Consider the following 19442-nt stretch of genomic DNA (forward strand, 5'->3'; position numbering starts at 1 on the left):
TTAGCTTTATGAGGATCTGTTTTATAGTCTGCTATATTTCTTAATACAGATAACAATGCCTTGCATATAATAGGTGCTCAATAAATACTTGTTAAAAATGACTTATTTAAGGTAATTTTTCAAGAACTAGAGCACATAGGAGTAGGTAGGTGTCTTGTGTACCTGATGGTAGTCACTTTTCTTAGCTTGGTTTAGTCCTTAGTTACTGTGTCTTGTACCCAATCAGGGAATTACTTCCACCTGAACTCCCTTGTGATTTCTTTGGAACACAAAGCCAGCAATATTCATACCAATTGCCACTGTCACTTCAAAGATGTCAAAGTTCTGAGCTCCGTTGACAGTACCAGAAAGAGAAGGCCTCCATTACTTTTTGCTGTGGAACCCCCTTATGTATTCTGCACTTGGGAAGAGGGAAGCTGGCATGGGCCAGGGCGTCTTGGGGTGCAGGCAGGCTGCTTCCAAAGCACCAGTCATGGCTGCTCTTTTCTGAGGTAGAAATAGGAACAAGGAGGAAAGTCCTGTGGTCCTCTTTTTCTGCTCCCTTTGTTCAAGGCTTACAGAGTCCTTTCTAATTTCTGATCTTAATATATGCTATGCACATTTTATTTCCCCTTCATTATTCTCCTGCAATTTACTCCTCCCTTACTGCTTTCTTATCAATCAATATGACCTTTATGTATTTGCACAGAAGATTGTTTCCTTATAGCAATAAATTCTCAATGATTTCAAGCTTGCTTTTTTCCCCCTTTTTGAGTCTGGGTCCAGAATAATCAAATAGGCTTTACCCTCTTTGTTCAGTCAAATGTGTTTTTAACAGAAGGGGACACTTTAACATTCAGAACAGGATCATTACTAGAATGTAATGAGGAGAATGTGCATGTCTTGGAAATTACCATATACACATGCTCACCACCTCATCCTGCTCCCTCTACCACTAACCCATACTCCAGATCAATATTCCTTTTGGAGACCAGAAATCCAACAGAGATATTAGCCCAAAGGTTTATGACACCTCATTTTCTCTTGTTGAAATAATTGCCAAGCTACATGAGGTAAGGAGTTGTCCATTCACCAGTTTTCATTTATAGACAGAAAGCCATTACATCTTCATTTCAGCCACAGACCAAGTGTTCAGTGTGTGTTTATTAAAAAATATTAACTCAAAGTTGTTTCAGTATAGGGTTTTCTGCTTTGGTTACTCTCTTAGTCTGTTTGTGTTGCTATAACAAAGTATCACAGCCTGGATAATTTATAAAAAACAGAAATGTATTTTCTCACAGCTCTGGAGGCTGGGAAGTCCAAGATCAAGACTCCAGCCTTGGTGTCTGGTGAAGGCCTGCTCCATTGGTGAAATCATTTCATGGTGGCATCCTCCAGGGCAGAAGGCAGAAGTGCAGAAAGGGGCTGAAGGCTGTGAAAGGCCTCTTTTACAAACGGCTAAATCCCAGGCACTGAGGCTCCACCCTTATGCCCTAATAACCTCCTAGAGGCCCCACCTCTTAATACTATCTATTGGTGAGTAAATTTCAACACATGACTTTGGGGGGACCTTCAGACCATAGCAGTGACAGTCCTAGCTTTCATTTCTACACCTCTACTCAGACTGATCCTTGAAAAGATATAGGGTGGAAAAAAAAAAACAGAAAGAGCAGGATAGAAAAAATATTTATAAAGTATTTCTATACCCCAGGTCCCTGCTCCATGTATTACTTCATTTCCATCTCACAGTCTTGAGGAATCTGTTAAATCTGGAGCAAATGAGTAAGGAAACACTTGGAGTTCAAGGAATCAGAAGTTCTAAGACAGTGGCTCTGTGAGAAGTTACACAGAGATGAGCTCTGATCCATGACGGGGACTGTGAGTTCTCTACTTTCATTTATATTCCAAGAGAGGTGTGGACATTCCAGGCCAGACCTGTGCAACTACAGTGAGGAAAAACTCACACTGAGGTGATCCAGCTCTGAACTGTAGTGGAGACAAAAGTGATAGGATTGCCAAGAAATGCTTCTGGAAATGCAGGAACTTCCTTTTTCTCCATTCAAACTTAGAACAACTTTACCATCCTTCTCTCCCCAATTATAATTTAAGGTATCATGCAAAATGAGTATACAATAGGGACAATAGCCCAACACTACACCAACAGTTAAAATATCATTTTAAAACTTAGTGCAATTCTCAGCCAAAGAAACTATCACAAGAGCAAACAGACAACCTACAGAATGGGAGAAAATATTCACATGCTACACGTCCGATAAAGGGCTGATAACTAGAATCTATTGAGAACTCAGGAAAATCAGAGAGAAAAAATCAAACAAACTTATCAAAAAGTGGGCACAGGACATGAACAGAAACTTTTCAAAAGAAGACAGAAAAATGGCCAGCAAACATATGAAAAAATGCTTAACATCTCTAATCATCAGGGAAATGCAAACCAAAACCACAATGAGATATCACTTAACTCCAGTGAGAATGGCCTTTATCAAAAAGTCCCATAACAATAAATGTTATGAACACTCATACATTGCTGGTGGGACTGCAAACTAGTGCAACCTCTGTGAAAAGTAATATGGAGATACCTTAAAGAGATACAAGTAGACCTACCATTAGATCCAGCAATTCCATTACTGGGCATCTACCCAAAAGAACAAAAGACATTCTATAAAAAAGACATCTGCACTCGAATGTTTATAGCAGCACAATTCACAGTTGCAAAGATGTGGAAACAACCCAAGTGCCCATCAATACATGAGTGGATTAATTAAATGAGGTATATGTTTACCATGGAATACTATTCAGCTATAAGAAACAATGGTGATATAACACCTCTTGTATTTTCCTGGATAGAGCTGGAACCCATTCTACTAAGTGAAGTATCCCAAGAATGGAAAAATAAGCACCACATGTTCTCACCAGGAAATTGGTTTCAACTGATCAACACCTAAGTGCACATATAGGAATAACATTCATCAGGTGTCAGGCAAATGGGAGAGGGGAGGAAGCGATGGGTATATACACACATAATGAGTGCGATGTGCACCATCTGGGGAATGGACAAGCTTGAAATTCTGACTCGGGGTGGGGGGAGTGGTGAGGGGGGAAGGGCAATATATGTAACCTAAACATTTGTACCCCCATAATATGCTAAAATTTAAAAAAAAGAAATACACAAAGAAAAAAAAAACTGTGCAATTCTAAAGGCAAAATGTGTTTCCCTTCTATCTAGCATCTCAGTATTTTCTTTGTCACTTTGACCTTAGTTTTGACCAGAAGCTCTTCTGTAAGATAGCAAAATATTTCAACTTCCAGAGGCCACTGGTACTCCTAGAACCATCTTTACACAAATGCAGGTGCAGCACTGCTATCAGAACCAGGCCCAATTTTATTTATACCATGTGATATTAACAGCCTGATTCTAAAAATGAATCTCAGGTTCGGAGACATATCATAGCATCTGACTTTCTGAAGCAAGAACTAATATATAATTCACACAAAAATAAACAGGTTATTAAAAATTGTCAACAATTTAACAATTAATATTCATCGCCAAATCACCAAGTACATGGTTGTGCTTCAGCACTCGATTTCTTTTAAGACTTCTCATGTTCCTGATACTCTTTGAAAGCAGGGACTTAATCCTTCACATCTAGTGTGGTTTCTGACACCTACTATGTGTTATATAACAAATGTTATATAAATGAATGCATCAGTAAATGAAAAGCCCACAGAAACTGTTTAAAAGATTCTTTAAAAAGGGAGATTAACTCTTTTTAGAGAAAGTGTTGAGGAAGAATGACCTAACACTTACATTCTGGATAAAATAGACTTTTAACTATTATTTTCCTGGAACATAAATTTCCTAGATTTTCACACTAAAAATATTAGATTCTTAAAATAGAAATTCTTTCTCTTGAGAGATAATCACTTACCATCATCAGATATATTACACTAGACGTGTCCATTTTAAAACAAATGGCCACCCTTCTAGTCTATTCAGGAAACATTTTGATATGATGAATATGGCTTTTGTCAAACATGTTATTCCTTATCTCAATGCAAATTCATTTACAAGTGACAAAGAGATAAAGAAAATTAGAATCATTTTGCTTGAGTTTTGACACAGGAAGACATCAAGGACAGCTCAGGGACTTTATCCTCTGGGGATCCCAGGAACAAAAGCCAAACAGCAGCATCCTGGAGGAAGATCACCATCCACCAGACTGGTTTAAGTCAATGGACCTTCCTTTCACCTTCTAAACACTGCCTAGATTTCTTCATTTATTTCACCCCACCCGCTTCAGATCTTGCTTGGATTATTCTCATCATCATCAGTTCCCTGCTTATAGTTTCATCCTACTCTAATTTATCCTCAACACTACCTTCCAAGTAATATTTCAAGTATGTAAATAAGATCTTGTGGCTTCTTCCTTGCTTAAAAATGTGTGATGAAGTTCAAAATACAAAAATAATGCTTAATAGGACTCCATCATCTTCAAGACAAAGCCTAACATCTCCGCATGGTCTTCCCAAGGCAAGCGTGGAATTTCAGAATCTGACTCTTGGCTTTCAAATCCTTTTATGTATCATGGTCAACCATACCAATCAGGAATGTTATCATGACCTCAGGATACATAAATGTAAGGAAGTGATAGTTTTGCCATCCTTAGCAATAATCAGACGACCTTAGAAATACTATATTCAGAAAAATAGAATTGTACAGTGTTCAGGAGGATAGACTGTTAATGTAGGCTTTTGGGGTTCAGAACCTGGTCTTCTACTTACCAGCTTTGAGTAAGTTACTTAACTTCCCTATGCTTTAGTTTCCTCATCTGTAGGGTAGGAATAATGAGAATATCTATCTTATAGGGTATTGCAGCATTAATGAAAATATATACAGCACCATTAAATAAGAAATGTTAGTACTGTAATGCCCATGATACATTCAGAGAGTGTGGAGCATGGCCTGAGGATGTGTCCAAAGCACGAAGGGAAACTGAGATCACGCATGCCATGTGAAGAACTGTTGGAGTAATATAGTGGAGAAGTGTTGGCAAGACCTTACAGCTGCACCAAAACATCTGGAGAGCAATCCAGAATATAGAAACAGGGGCAATAGTGGAACTCTAGGGGGACAGATCCCAGCTCGAATTAGGGAAACACTTTCCATCAACTACCAACGTCTATCAATGGGAGGGGTCGTCTTTGGAGAAAGTGAGTTCCCTTCCATGGGAAGTGTTTAATCAACAGCTGGATAACTGCTTGTTTAAAGTATTCCAAAGGGCTTGAAGTAAAATATACAGGGGAGAAGAATGACTTGTCAGGGTCTTAGGAGTCTCAGATAACAAAGAGTTTAATATGTCATTTGGCAGCAAATAGGTGTGTATAATAATTGATTATTTTGGTAAACTCAATAAAGCATAAAGATTTATGGCACCAGCGTAGGTTGATTTGTCATCTAGTTTTCCTCAATAAACTTGTTTACCCAATGAGGAGTAAATCCTACAACTAGGGATATACCACATCATCTGAATAATTTCCCTGGCCCGATGATTCATGATAGACAACTCCAGCCAAATGCCCTCAAGTGGAAGCTATCCCTGGCTATTGCAGCTGCATTTCCTTTTGTTTCTTACAGAAGTTTCTTGAAAAACACAATGACCATTTTCCCCCTCCACAATTTGCTTGCAGTATTTCTTTTCATTCATTCACATGTTTTGAAAGTAACATTGGCAGAAGAGAGTTTGAGAGGAGCTTTCATTTGACCCTCTGTATCAGTTTAAATAAGGAAAGTTCGGAAACAAAGAAATGGGATCACCTTTTGACCTTGACACAACTGAAGCTTTGGGAAAATTGATTATGAGCTACTCTGTTGAGTTCCTACTATGTGACAATAATAATTTCATTTTAAAAATAAAGAAAGAGGCTAAGGCAAGCTTAACAGCCAACTCAAAGCTACATGGTCAGTAAGAGGAAAGCAGAGAGTCAATAATGCCAAATTTACTGTGCCTGATTCTTACTCCTTAGGCCACACACACACACACACACACACACAGAGATACACACACACACACACACACACACACTTACCAATAAAGATGGAAGGTATAATGTGTTTATCTCCAAGCCTATCTCAGTTGTGCTATAGCCCCCTTTTCACTTGTTCCCGGCTTACTCCCTGCATCACAGAACCAACCACATCTCAAATCTGGAGGGTCAGGGAAGCAAGTGTTTCATTCTATGGTCCTGAACCACCTTTCACTCCAAAAAGCGTACCAAGAGCAGTCTTTGACTCTAAATACAACACTCGGTGTTAAGAGTCTGTGCCTGTACTTCACTGTTTGGGGTAAGTTTGTCCACAGGCTCTGGACTAGCCAGTAGGATGTTCCTCCCTGTGGCTCTAGCACCCTCAAATTCCTAGCACCTGGCACTAGGTGCTTCCTCATCACCACCTCAAGAAGAGGGATGTTATAATTTAGTAATTAAACCATCAGTTTTCAGCCAGAGTGTCAAGAGACATTATGCTGTGATTGGCTACGAATGGTATAGCATTAGAACTAGTGCATAACTAGGAGTCTGTGCTGCAGCCTGACCTTCAGGATCTGGGAATTCCATGATGTGGAATGCAAAGAAATGTGTGCAATGTGAAAGGACAGAAAGCCTCATCTATTATTGATTCTTAAGGAGCAAAAGGCATGTGCAGTGATGAATCCCACTGTATCAAGTACCAACTCATCCCAGACCCAGATCTGGCCTTTTGACAGCTGGGCATATACCAGCTACACAACATGGACCTTCCACTTCAAGAGGCTTCAACCTCCCACCCAATGCAACACAAAATGCTCATGTCAGTAAGCCTATTCAATTGCCCTTCTCAGAAAATCTTTCTAGTATTCTTCATCTTCTTTTGCTATTGATTGCCACCTCCTCCAGGAAGCCTCCCTAAAGTTCACATTTATAACCCCCTCCTTGAAGTATGGCACTGTGACATCTTTCTTGGGTTTACCTACAGATCATGAAAATCCATCAATGAATGTAATTAAGAAGTAAACTAATTGGCTGTACCCTTTGGAAATAAATAATCCTAAAAGAATTGTACTAGGATAGATAAAAATAAAAAACAGGAAAGAGCATGACTTTTGCCTTTATAGTCAGAATCCAAATAAAGTTCACACATCATAATTAGTCAATACATCTTTTAAGTAACATTTAATTTATAGATTCTCTGTTTTATCTTTTCAATTTATTTGTTAAACACTCCATGTTGTCTGTCCTATAGAGTTTCTCACAGTCTCAATTTTGCTAGTTGATCTCCACAGTATTTTATAACGTGTTCCTCTGTTCTTTTTACTTTCTATAAATTGGATCTACGGGATTGATTAGATTCAGCTTTTGGTTTTTTGGCATGACTAATTTGTAATTGATATTTTGGGTTGTTTCTCTTTTTGATGATAACAATCACTCATGATCAAAGTCTTGCTCACTACATTAGCTCATTAAAACTTGCAAAATGATGATAGTTTGATTCTAATATTCCATCATTATTAATTAGGTTAATACTTTTTTTTATTTTTTTTTTTATTTTTTTTTTTTTTTTGAGACAGAGTCTTGCTCTGTTGCCCGGGCTAGAGTGAGTGCCGTGGCGTCAGCCCAGCTCACAGCAACCTCAAACTCCTGGGCTCAAGCGATCCTACTGCCTCAGCCTCCCGAGTAGCTGGGACTACAGACATGAGCCACCATGCCCGGCTAATTTTTTCTATATATATAGTTTTAGTTGGTCAGATAATTTCTTTCTATTTTTAGTAGAGACGGGGTCTCACTCTTGCTCAGGCTGGTCTCGAACTCCTGACCTCAAGCGATCCACCCGCCTCGGCCTCCCAGAGTGCTAGGATTACAGGCGTGAGCCACCGCGCCCGGCCCTAGGTTAATACTTCTGTAAAGAGAAACTTTATTCAACCTACTATTTGGTTTCCCAGTGTTTTAGTTAATATCAGAAATGTAGGGTAAATGATGGATTCTTTCCCTATACTCACCAGTTTTCAATATAATAGATTGATTCCCATCTTCTAATGGTGACCAATTAGTTTTTTTAAAAAGTAACACTATGAAATAATGGACTAAATATATCTGCTGTATTTCCACCTGTTTTAGTTGTTCTGATTGATACTCAGATTGTCCTATCTTTGTCCCCTCTTCAAGTTGGCCCTTGAGTCCTTCTGAAACAATCCTGATAGTCTTTGATAGATGTCTGGCATGATTCATCTTCCATATTTCCTGCCCCAGATCTGAACCCAGACTTTTCCCTAAGGGATCTTTATTCCTTTTAGGGACAATGCTAACATTTTTTTCCAACAATCTTAACCCACCCTGAATGCCTGTTATATCCCTACACTTCACCCCAATCTTAGAGCTCCAGACTGAGAGTCAAAGATGCAAATGAGGGACTGGAAGAGTCTCACGAATAGGATAACAGAGAGGTTGAGGCTCAAAGACAGCTGAAGGTCAAGGATGTCTGTGACATAAATGACTTCTATTATTTTGTAGAAATAATAAAATAATGGTATTACAATTTGAAGTGGCTATTTTGACACAGCCATATGAAAATGTCCTGCTGTAATGCAAGCCAACTAGTTAGGAAGCTATTCAAGTAATTCAGGAGAAGCAGCATGATTAGCATTAGAGTTGAACTGACTTGGGTTTCAATCCCAGATTTACCTCTTAAAAATTGCATGACCTTGTGAAAATTAGTTAACCTCTCAGCCTCAGCATCCTCATCTATAAAATGGGCTGATAGGGTTATCAATGTAATACATATAAAACACAGGGCCCATTACACAGCAAGAACTAAATAAATGAAAATACTAATTATCTTTTATAATTTATTATTGTTGCTAAAAAATGATACGGTGACAGAGGGCAGATTCTATTAATAACATAGTTCAAAATAGTAGCCACTAGCCACCTGTGGCTATTAAGCACTCCAAACGTGGTTAGTCTGCATTGCAATGTGCTATAAGTATAAAATATGCACTGAATTTCAAAGCCTTAGTAAAATAAGTGTAAATGATATCAATATTTTTATTACATGTTTAAATGATAATATTTGAGGCATATTAGGTTAAGTAAAATATTATTTGAATTAATCTCTCCTATTTCTTTTTATTCTTTTTAATGTGACTACTAGAAAATTTTAAATTACATATGTGACTTACATTGTACTTCTATTGAACAGTGCTTCTCTAGGGATATTAATATTAAGAAGATATTATACACAAGATTTTGGTGACTGTTTGGATGAGGCATGAGGAATAGGGAGGGGTAACAGACACCTCTAGGTTTGAGATAAATCATTCCTTTCATGGAGCCTGTGCACCTAATGCCTTCTAACATGAAGCCACTTTTAACAACTGCTTCTTAATGGATTGATGTCCATTTTCTCAAGAAAACAGCTATATGTATTGGCTTCTTCCCCCTATAGGAAAAGAGGCAGTTCTGGGTCTTGATAGCAGATGTTGGACAAGATAACCAAATCAGTTCCTTTGGGTGAAAGAATTTACATTTATTCATACCTACCATGTTCCATACACTTAACATGTCTTCTTGCTTAATAGCAAAACAACTGTTGGAGGTGCAGATTACAACATTCATTTTTGTAAGTAAGGAACTTGAGATTTGGAGAGGTTAATTAACTCACCCCATACCACATAGCAAAAAAGGAATGGAAATAAGAGGTAAAAGCAATTTCATCTGCCTTCTTCATCCATGCTGCCTCTTTCTAAATTGGGTGCTCTTTTAGGGGTATATGTGTGGACTAAAAATTCAGGTTCCCAATTTCTGTCAGTCACTCATCTTCTTAGATGGTTTCTTCTTGACCCTTGGGTTCTAAGTCCCTAATTTAGAACCTGAGAACATACACTACAAAATGTAAGAGATGTAAGCTCTTTAAGAAAACAATTCCAAAGTATTTAGATTATTTATAGGCTTCCTCAGCAACTGAGTCATCATCACATCAAACATTTTCCAGACAATTGTGAAAACATAGTTTTTTTAAAAAGACTAAATTAGTATCTCGTTTAGTATTTCTTAAGAGTCTTTCACCATAGAACCCAAGCAGTTTGAATAGGTTTTCCTTTGACCTGTAGCCATCAAAAAAGAATCATTATTCCTATTAACTGTTTTTTCCTGATATCTTTAAGTACAGCCTTCCAGTGAGTCAAAGTAGGATTTAAAATTTAAAATACATTTTCCTTTGCCTGTTTAGTACCTTTTGCATTGTAAAAGGCTATTTTTACAATTGGACCATTTGCTTCTAAGTTCCTTTTACCTGTAGTCTTAAAAAAAAGTATACAAGAAAATCAAAAAATCCCTAATCTGAGCATCTGGCCCAGAATATCTCTGATTTATCTTCCAGCTTTAAAATGCTACAATGACTTATTTCTCTGAATTCTGTCTCAAATCCCTTCAGTCAGGATAATGGTCTTAATCTGGCACATTAGGTCTATTAGGATATATAAACAAATAAACTTGTTTATGTATCACATATTTAAATAAGCATATTCATATAAATAAATAGCTATGTATAAATAAATAGCTGCCAATGTCAGGCCTATTATTTTAATTAATCCTCACAACAAATTTCAAAGGTTACATTAATATTCTCATTTTATAGATAAGAGTAGTGAGACTCAGAGAAGTTAATTAGCTTGCATCCAATGTAATACTGAGAATAAAGGGGCAGACATGGAGCTCAAACTCAGTCGTGTCCACCTCCAGAGCCCATGGTTTGTTACCACTGTTGCACTTGGCAATAAAAGACATGGATAAATCAAAGGAATCTTTGTCCTGTTTGCAAAAAGAAAGGGCTGGATGACTCAGTGTGAGGCTGAGAACACTGAGTTCAGAATGCTGGTTTCCCCCAGAAATAGAATTTTACACATATTATCAGTAGTCAGTTCAGAGACTACTGGAAGAGGCTGTGGACAAATTTAATTATAGTTTACCCAATGATCGCTACAATTAGATAGAACAGGACCTATGAACCCTATTTTCTTGCCCCTAAAATATTTCCCTTACCAATCCACCGTAACATCTAAAACATCCACAAGCATATCATTAGCTCCCCTTTGGGATACAGTGGTGGTTTAACCATTGAATTAGAGATGGAGCTCTGTGGGCAGGTGAATAGGGAGTGGAAGAAATAAGTTAGAAGAGCCTGGCTGGAAAGCTGACAACAAAACAAGGCTTCTGCCCAAGATGCCTGACTCTATAGAAACACAGAGTCTATAGAAATCATTTAAAAGGACCATGGAGGGCTTTCATTTTGCCTTCCCTTCTGGTACTTAATCTCCCCTCCTTCTACTTTACTAGATTTCCCATGAGCATTACTGAATACAACATTTAAGAATTCAACAAAATGTAAAATAGAACTTATGTTCTAAAGACAGGTTAGAAGTCAAATAAGTTGCAGGAACAGACATTGATTGCAATTTTCCAAAGCAGAACAAAATAAAACTTTGTCAATGAAAGGAATCTTAGACTCATCTTTTTCAATTCCTTCATGTTACTATGAGGAATAGGAGGCCAGGAGGCAAAAGGGCCCCAATTATAGATGTGTCAATAGCAGAGCTAATGCACTTCCATGGCTTACTCTTTTCTTCACTCCTCTCTCCATGAAAAATTAGAGATCACATTTATGAATGTCTATGGAATATATTTAACTATGTGAACCTTTACATAGATTTTATCTCCCAAATATAACATATTTTTAACTCTTAAATTATAATAATATATACTTAATGCTTTCCATGTTGCAGACATTTTTCACACATTAAGTCGTATATATAATGTCATATACATTCGTGTATTAGCATAAATATATATTAATTCACATTTATTCATGTTACATATGTTATGTACTATTACATATGTACACATATAGTATAACATTATTACATTGTAACATCACAAAGTACATCATATAAATTAACTCAATCTTCACAAGAGTTTTATGAGTTGTATACTATTATTATTATTGCCATCTTCATTTTAAATAATAGAAGACAGAGGTAGGAAAGTATTGTAAATTTTCCCGAGGCCACACAGAGAGTAAGGAATAAAGCCTGGGTTTGGGTCACCCTGTCCACGTTTGTACCTCCATGCTTTACTTTCCTGCCTTTTTCTCACTCCTGCCATACTCTTTGCCCATCCCTCATATCCCTCTCTCTCTTTGATGTGATGAAGAATGCAATACTCAAGGAAGAAATAAGCTGAATGTTGCCGCCATTCATTCAGCAATCGTTATTTCTTTGATGTGGATTTTAATATTTGGCTTGCCTAGCAAAAATGTATAGGTTGAGAGAGTGTTGGTTTTGAAGTGGGACAGGCTTGGATTGAAATTCTGTCTTCACCACTTCATAGCTTCGTTACCTGAGAAAATTTACCTACTTTTCTGAATATTAGATTCCTCTTCTGGTAAATAGAGCTCTCATAAGGGTTATGTCAGAATTAAATGAAACAATACATACAAATATTTTATTTTTATATAGGTCTACAGAAGTACCTCACATCATTATGCCTATATTGTCATGTCTAGATCTTCTCCACAAAGAGCTCGTACGATCGTTTGACTCTCTTGATTCTCAACTGAGAGAGAAGGAAGAGTTGAACAACATTCACCGAGAAGGGATACATGGTTTCAGCATAAACCTGTCATCTCTATCAATCTAGGAGGCACCTGGGAGTTATGAGCAGGTTTTCTCACACCAGCTACGTATGTGTGATGCTCAATAGAGGGAATGTTTAACAATTAAACTGGCTTTAAATACGTAGCATGGAAGGAATCAAACTGAACACCAGTTGTGATTACCCACTTGAAAATCTCATTAAGAAATGTGTATACCTACATGGTGAGTGAGATGCGCACTGTCTGGGGAATGGGCACGCTTGAAGCTCTGACTCGGGGGGATGAGGGGGCATGGGCAATATACATAACCTGAACTTTTGTACCCCCATAATACGCTGAAATAAAAAAAGAAATGAAGTACCAAATAGTGTAATAATTATGACCATGTAAAAATGTGTTTTCTATTTCTGCATAGAACTTTTTGGGTTTTTTGAAAAAATAAATCAAACAGAAGAGCTTGATGTATGAGCATAGCCAATCTGGAGAAGAAAATTCAACCATTTCCTCCAAAGGGAAAAAACTGACATTAACTGAGTTTCTACTTATTACCATATGTGATTTCAAATAATTCCCATGGCAATTTTGTGTGATGTCTGCTATTACACCAGTTTTCTTGATGAGGGAAATGAGGCTCAGGGGAACTTAGTAATGTATTTAGGGTACATAATTACTATATCATGGAGCTGGGATTTCAGCTGGAAATTAACTTAAAAGCTCTTTCAACTAAACCCTGAGATGGTCATTTCTGATCCTGCTATGACTGTAGATGTGATGTAATGCAAAATTTATTTCATTATTGATGAATATGCATAACATTCATCACAGGCACCCATCCACATTTGTCTGGCCAGTCTGTCTCCTCCTCTAGACCATAAGTTCCATAAAAGGAGGGGCATTGTCCTCTGTGTTCATCAGTACGTACCCAGCACCCAACTTCATGCCTGCCACCTACTTACATCTTCAATAAATATTTGTTGAGTGAAGAAATTAATGCTGAATTGACTAAAAGAATAGAGTTCCACAGTCATATTTTCACAGATGGTGAAAGTGGAGGAAAAGGAAGTGTTTTGTCTGCAATTATGCAATTACTCAGTGACGGTGAAGATTAAAAATCCAGAGCCTCTAAATAGCCCAGTGTTGAGCTCAATGAGTCAAGTCACTAGCAGGCTAAAGGACACATACCTTATTTAACTTGGGCTACTGTCCTCCCGAAACAGAAGTCAAACACATATGATTACAGGAACAACAGTTGTTCTACCTTACACAAGACAAAGGCCACAGGCGACCACCACACCATCTCCAGCCAGAGGATTCCATACGTGGCTGTCTGAGCTATTGAAAAGCAGCCTGCAATAAGAATTCAGAGAGTCCATTCTCTCTTATTTGATTCTTCTCAAAGGGACAATAGTGTTCCGCAATGCACTTTTTTACCTCTACAACTGGCAGCAAACAGAGCTATTCACCTAATGTTCCAAACTGGGAAAGAAAGGTCTTTTTCATTCCAGTTATGAAGCATTATTATCGAGACTCTTAAGTAGTACTTGCTAGTCCCCCAAATTATACCAACATTTAAGGGGAGGGTGAAAAAATAAGAACTCACAAAAGAAATGGAAGGAACAGCTACAGAGCAAGGAGAATGAAGAGAGCATTGTCCTCTAAGTCAAGGTTGCAAAGCATTTACAACATCTTCCTTTTTAGAAGAAAGAATTGATCAACAATATCAAATTTAATAAGCTGAGAGCATAAATAAGATGTGGAGACAATAACTATCAGACGTATTCACTGGGAAGTCACAGCGACCTTAGAAATAGTGGGTCCAGTAGGGCGCAAATGTTGAGTTGCTATTCTGACTTCTCCATGGACTGTGCAGTCCTCAGAAGCAGGTCTGAATGTCCTGGTGCCTGCAGCACCCAGTACAGTGCCTGACATATAGGAGGCATTTAATAAATGTTTGGCAAATGAAAGTACAAATGAATGAACTAAAACAAAACAAAGTATGTAGCTGATTTTGGAGGAAAACATGCCAATGACATTTAAAACTGCTCTTAATAGGAAGTCACAATGTTTTCTAAATTAAATCACTAGGTCTAAAATTATCACCATACATTAGGCTTCTCCCCCAAACTCCTTGAAGCCAAAACAATTCAATTCCTGTGAAGAACGTATAATTTGCCGTCTGCAAAGATAAAGTCTCACATATTAGAAGCAACCCTAAATTTCTGTGCTTAGAGTGACCTTTTAAGTTGCCAGGATGATGTCATTAGTGTTACAATTTTCTGCAAGATTAGGCATGTAATTATGTGTTAAATAGTTCTGTTGGCTCCTGCTTGCTCATTTAATAAAGCAGAGTGCATTAAGAGTATCCCATATGCGTAGCCCAAGGCCACTGACATGAGGAAACTGCATCCACTTTGCTCTTTCCCTGCTCCGTGTCTCACTCATCCTTGCAGCTGTCACCTTGAGGCCTCAGCCCTGGTAGGAAGAGAAAAGCCACTGCACAGAGTGGCACTTGCAAAACTGCTACTCTCCAGCTGACGCTTCTAGAGACAGGGAGAGTATTTATAAAGAATTCAACTTAAATGAAATCAGAACCCGAGAGGTTGTAACAGTGTTCCTCACCTTAGCTGCACATCAGAATTACCTGAATAGCTTTTAAAAATATATTGACACCGGGACTTGGCCCCAGAGGTTCTCATTGGTCTGGGGTGAGACCCAGGCACCAGTAATTTTTAAAAGTTCCCCCAGGTGATTCTAATGTATGGCCAGCATTTATAGACACTGTCTTTATGCTTTTCTTGCTCAGAATGGGTATCAGAACATAATGCTAATTATGAGGTACTTCAGATTTTATCATCTCAATATGTCAGAAAACCGCTTTTCATCTATTGAGAAGCACCGACCCATTAAAACATATCAATGGTCTCAGTGTAGAAGTACAAATCAACTTAACAGGATTTGGGGGTTTTTTTGTTTGTTTGTTTTGTTTTTTTACAAAAAGAGAAAATCCAATCCATTTTCTTTTAGATTTAATAATGGAAGTGGGGAGGTAAACTACTGTTTAGTATGCACCTATTATGTGCCATGACCTACTTTAGGTACTTTTGCATCTATTGTCTCATTTAATCTTCTAAGCAGCCCAGAAAGGCAACTGTTATTATTCCCATTTTTACAGTTGAGGAAACTAAAACTCAGAGATGTTAAATTGACTTGTCCAAAGTCCCACAGTTGGTCAGTGGTGACACCAGGTGGCAACGAGGAGCCCCAGCTGGTGCTTTTGCTCAGCTTCTTTGCCATGCCCCCCGTCTAAGGAAAACCTGCCTGCGTGGTAATTCAGCCATAGAAACTTTCCGCCCAAGCCAATGAAAGGCACAGAGGGAGCAGGACAGTCAGGAGAAGGACAGATAAAGAGTGGGGAGTGGGAAGAAGCAAAGTGGGAAGATGCTAAGGAAGAATCAGCTGCAACCAGCTAGGACATGAGGCCAAGTCATACCAGTGGCCACATTTCCCAGTACGTACTTAGATGGCCAAGGCAGCAAACACAGCCATGCATTACTCTGTGTTCTGCACTGTGCCATTAAGGTGCCTAAGACACAGCTCTGCCCTAGAGATGCTTACGACCTAGCAGGGAGGCAGAATTGCATACAAGCAGCCTAAATTGTGCTTTGCCTTAACAGAGCTAAGTACCAAGAACTGAAAGCAGAGATGAGGAAGCTGCTCAGGTGGGTCAGAGAAGGCTTCACAGAAGTGGGGACATCCAAGGTGGCTTTGAAAAAAGATAACTCATTCACTAGGCAGGGAGGGAAGCAGAAAGAATGGCTGGAACTGAGTCAGGGAGGCAGAAATTATCAAGGTGTGTGCTTAAAACATGGAAAGAGGCCGTTTATAAATTCCTGAGACAAGAAATTGTCACATTCTTACTGACTCCCTACTTTCATTCAAGGCTGAAGTTACATCTTTTAGGGCTTTTGGTTTTCAGACTGTATTCATCTGCAGTCATATACAATGGCTCTGCCAGGTTCTCCCCAGTTCCTACGTCATTCAGTGATGGGATTTGATCCAGGTTTTCTCCCCTTTGCCCACAGCCCTGTGCAGCTGCTACTACAACACAGATCTGTTTCATGCTAGAATTACAAATGACAAAATTTTATAAAGTACTTTTTTTTGTCTCTGTATCTCTTCCAAATCATAATTCAAACGGAAAATTCCTTGTCTTATAAAACGAGCAAAGCTGAGTTAATTACTTTAGGAGTTCAGGGGGCTGTCTTTGAGCTAGAAGAGAACCTCCAAACCAGCTTCCATTAAAATATTTTGAATTCTAGGTGTTTGTTTGAAGCTTGGAATTTTTTTCAACCTCCACAGAACCTTTACACTATTGTCATTAAAGCAGCTACTCTCTTTCATTTTAATTAGAAACAAACTTAGCAGGTTTTAAATAACAGTTTATCTTTATGAAAGAAAACTGGAGTAGAGAAGCTCCAAATGCACTTACTGGAATAACTCAAGGAGTCATTAAGTCCTTTCCAACAAGATTTAGACAGTTCACTAGAATAAATACAACTTTCATCTCCCTCTTTCAGTATCATCGGAAAACAACAGAGCAAAGATTCAATGCTAGAATAATGACACATAGTCTGACAAGTATTCTAAATTTATTGAAATCACTGCAGTCCCTTCACTTGGAGTAATTTCAAAGCATTTATAATTTGTATGGTGTGTCTATTAAATGCTGGCTAATAGCCAGTGACAGGACAGTGCTAAGTAATTTATTGGTTTACCCAGACTCAAATTGTGCCACTTTTCTTTGTCTACCCCATGCCACAAACCCTTTGAAGAAATCACTAAAGCCATCAGAGGATTCTACCAGAGTCCATGTGAAAATAGTTTCCCAAAAGTTTAAACCAATCCTCATTCTTATAAAGTAATTCATTCAATTTAGATTAAAATCATTCTTATCTCCTGAAGGATAACTCATTTTAATAATGGATTTAATTCTATTCTACCTGATGTTTTAAAGATGTTCAAAAAGGAACATAAATAACTTTATCCCAGATCCAAGTCATTTAAAGAACTAGCAGGTTCAGTTCCTATATCTTTCTAAAACTATGTAGGGCATCCATTCAGGTGGATCCTCTCATTCTTGCCTTTATCCTAGGAGACCAAGTGTGGATGTATGACTTCTTGCATCTATACTGGTTACTAAACCCCCACAACCTCCTACAGCCTCTGTTCCTTATATCTCTGATGCTGATCCAAGGGTTATAGAAGACCTATTCCCAGACCTATTCCCAGAAAGTCAATACACAATGACTTAGTATATGCTTACATTCATTCTTCAATTTATTGAATCATAAAATATTGGAGCTGAGAGAGATCTTAGAGGTTATCCATTTCAAACTCTCCATGATACAGATTACACCCTAGAGAGGTTAAGTTACTTTCTCAAGGTCACACAGCTAGTTAGTGACAAAATTGGGCCTATAACCAACCACTTACTCTGAGTACCTGCGCTGAGCCCTTGCTACTCACTTTTGTCTGCAGACCAGCAATATAGACATCACCTAAGAGCTTATCAAAAAGGCAGGATCTCGGGCCCCACCCCAGATCCACTGAATCAGAATCTACATTGTAACAAATCCTTGGTAATCTGTATGCACTTTACAGTTGAAGAAGCACTGGGCTAGACCATAATGTGTCTTTCTCTAGAAAGAATAAGAGTTGGAGGCAAGCCAGGCACATTGGCACACACCTGCAGTCCCAGCTATGTGGAGGCCGAGGTGGAGGATCACTTAAAGCCAGGAGTTTGAGGCTACACTGCACTATAATCAAACCTGTGAATAGTCACTACACTCCAGCCTGGGCAATATAGCAAGACCTCATCTCTAAAAATAATAAAATAAATGAATTAAATTTTAAAAATTTTTAATTAGGAAAAAGAATCGGAAGCAAGCAGACAGTTTGAAGCATAGCTTCACTTTTTCTAAATGTAAGCAAACATCTCACCCTTCTGAAAGCATCGTTTATAATCTGGAAATAATATCACTACCCACCTTGTGGGGTTTTCATGGTATAAGAATAACATAGATATATACATATGCATTTCATGCTATATACATAGATTATATATGCAGAGTGCCTGGCATATAGTAGATAATATGGTATATAGTGGCTAATATTATTTCCAGGCTCATGCTTATCATTAATATTGTGCTTAACCAAAATGAAAACCACTAATGACTGTGCATCCACTAAGAAGTCACCTTTCTTCTTTCCTTTGTTCTAATGTATTAATATCATTTTAACTTTTATGTGTGATTAAGATTTCTATGTCATGTTTCCCTAGATAATTATTATTATGTAGAAAATATAATAAAAGCTAACTGTTTTTAATGCTGAGTTTGGAAATGAAAGAACTTCTCCCAAAGCCAAGTCATAACCACAAGAACAAAATATTCCTAAAATATCTTGACTATGGATCCTATAAACCTGGTCTCTAGGAGCCAGTGAGTATCTGCTGCCACTACTGCTATAATTTTCTTAGGCAGAGACTCAACTGCCAAGGGCAGAACCCACAACACCAGCAAAAGTAGAACACATTTAAAAGGTGATGTTTCATCACCAACATGTCACATCTGTCAGCATTTTTAAGAACAGTTTGAAAAGGAAAGGAGTAGAAGTCTAGTATCCATATCTGAACCAAATTTTGGAAGAATATAGCATACTGCAGAGTATGACCCATACCAAACTTGTATTTTTGAAAAAGACATTT

General features: G+C 38.0%; 1 protein-coding gene across 1 annotated transcript in view; it reads left to right on the forward strand.

Annotated features, from left to right (window-relative positions):
- Positions 1-19442, forward strand: part of KCNMB2 (potassium calcium-activated channel subfamily M regulatory beta subunit 2) — a 236234-nt gene that overhangs the window by 185613 nt on the left and 31179 nt on the right. The window lies entirely within an intron of this gene.

This window comes from Lemur catta, chromosome 1, assembly GCF_020740605.2.
Source record: "Lemur catta isolate mLemCat1 chromosome 1, mLemCat1.pri, whole genome shotgun sequence".
Lineage (NCBI taxonomy): Eukaryota > Metazoa > Chordata > Mammalia > Primates > Lemuridae > Lemur > Lemur catta.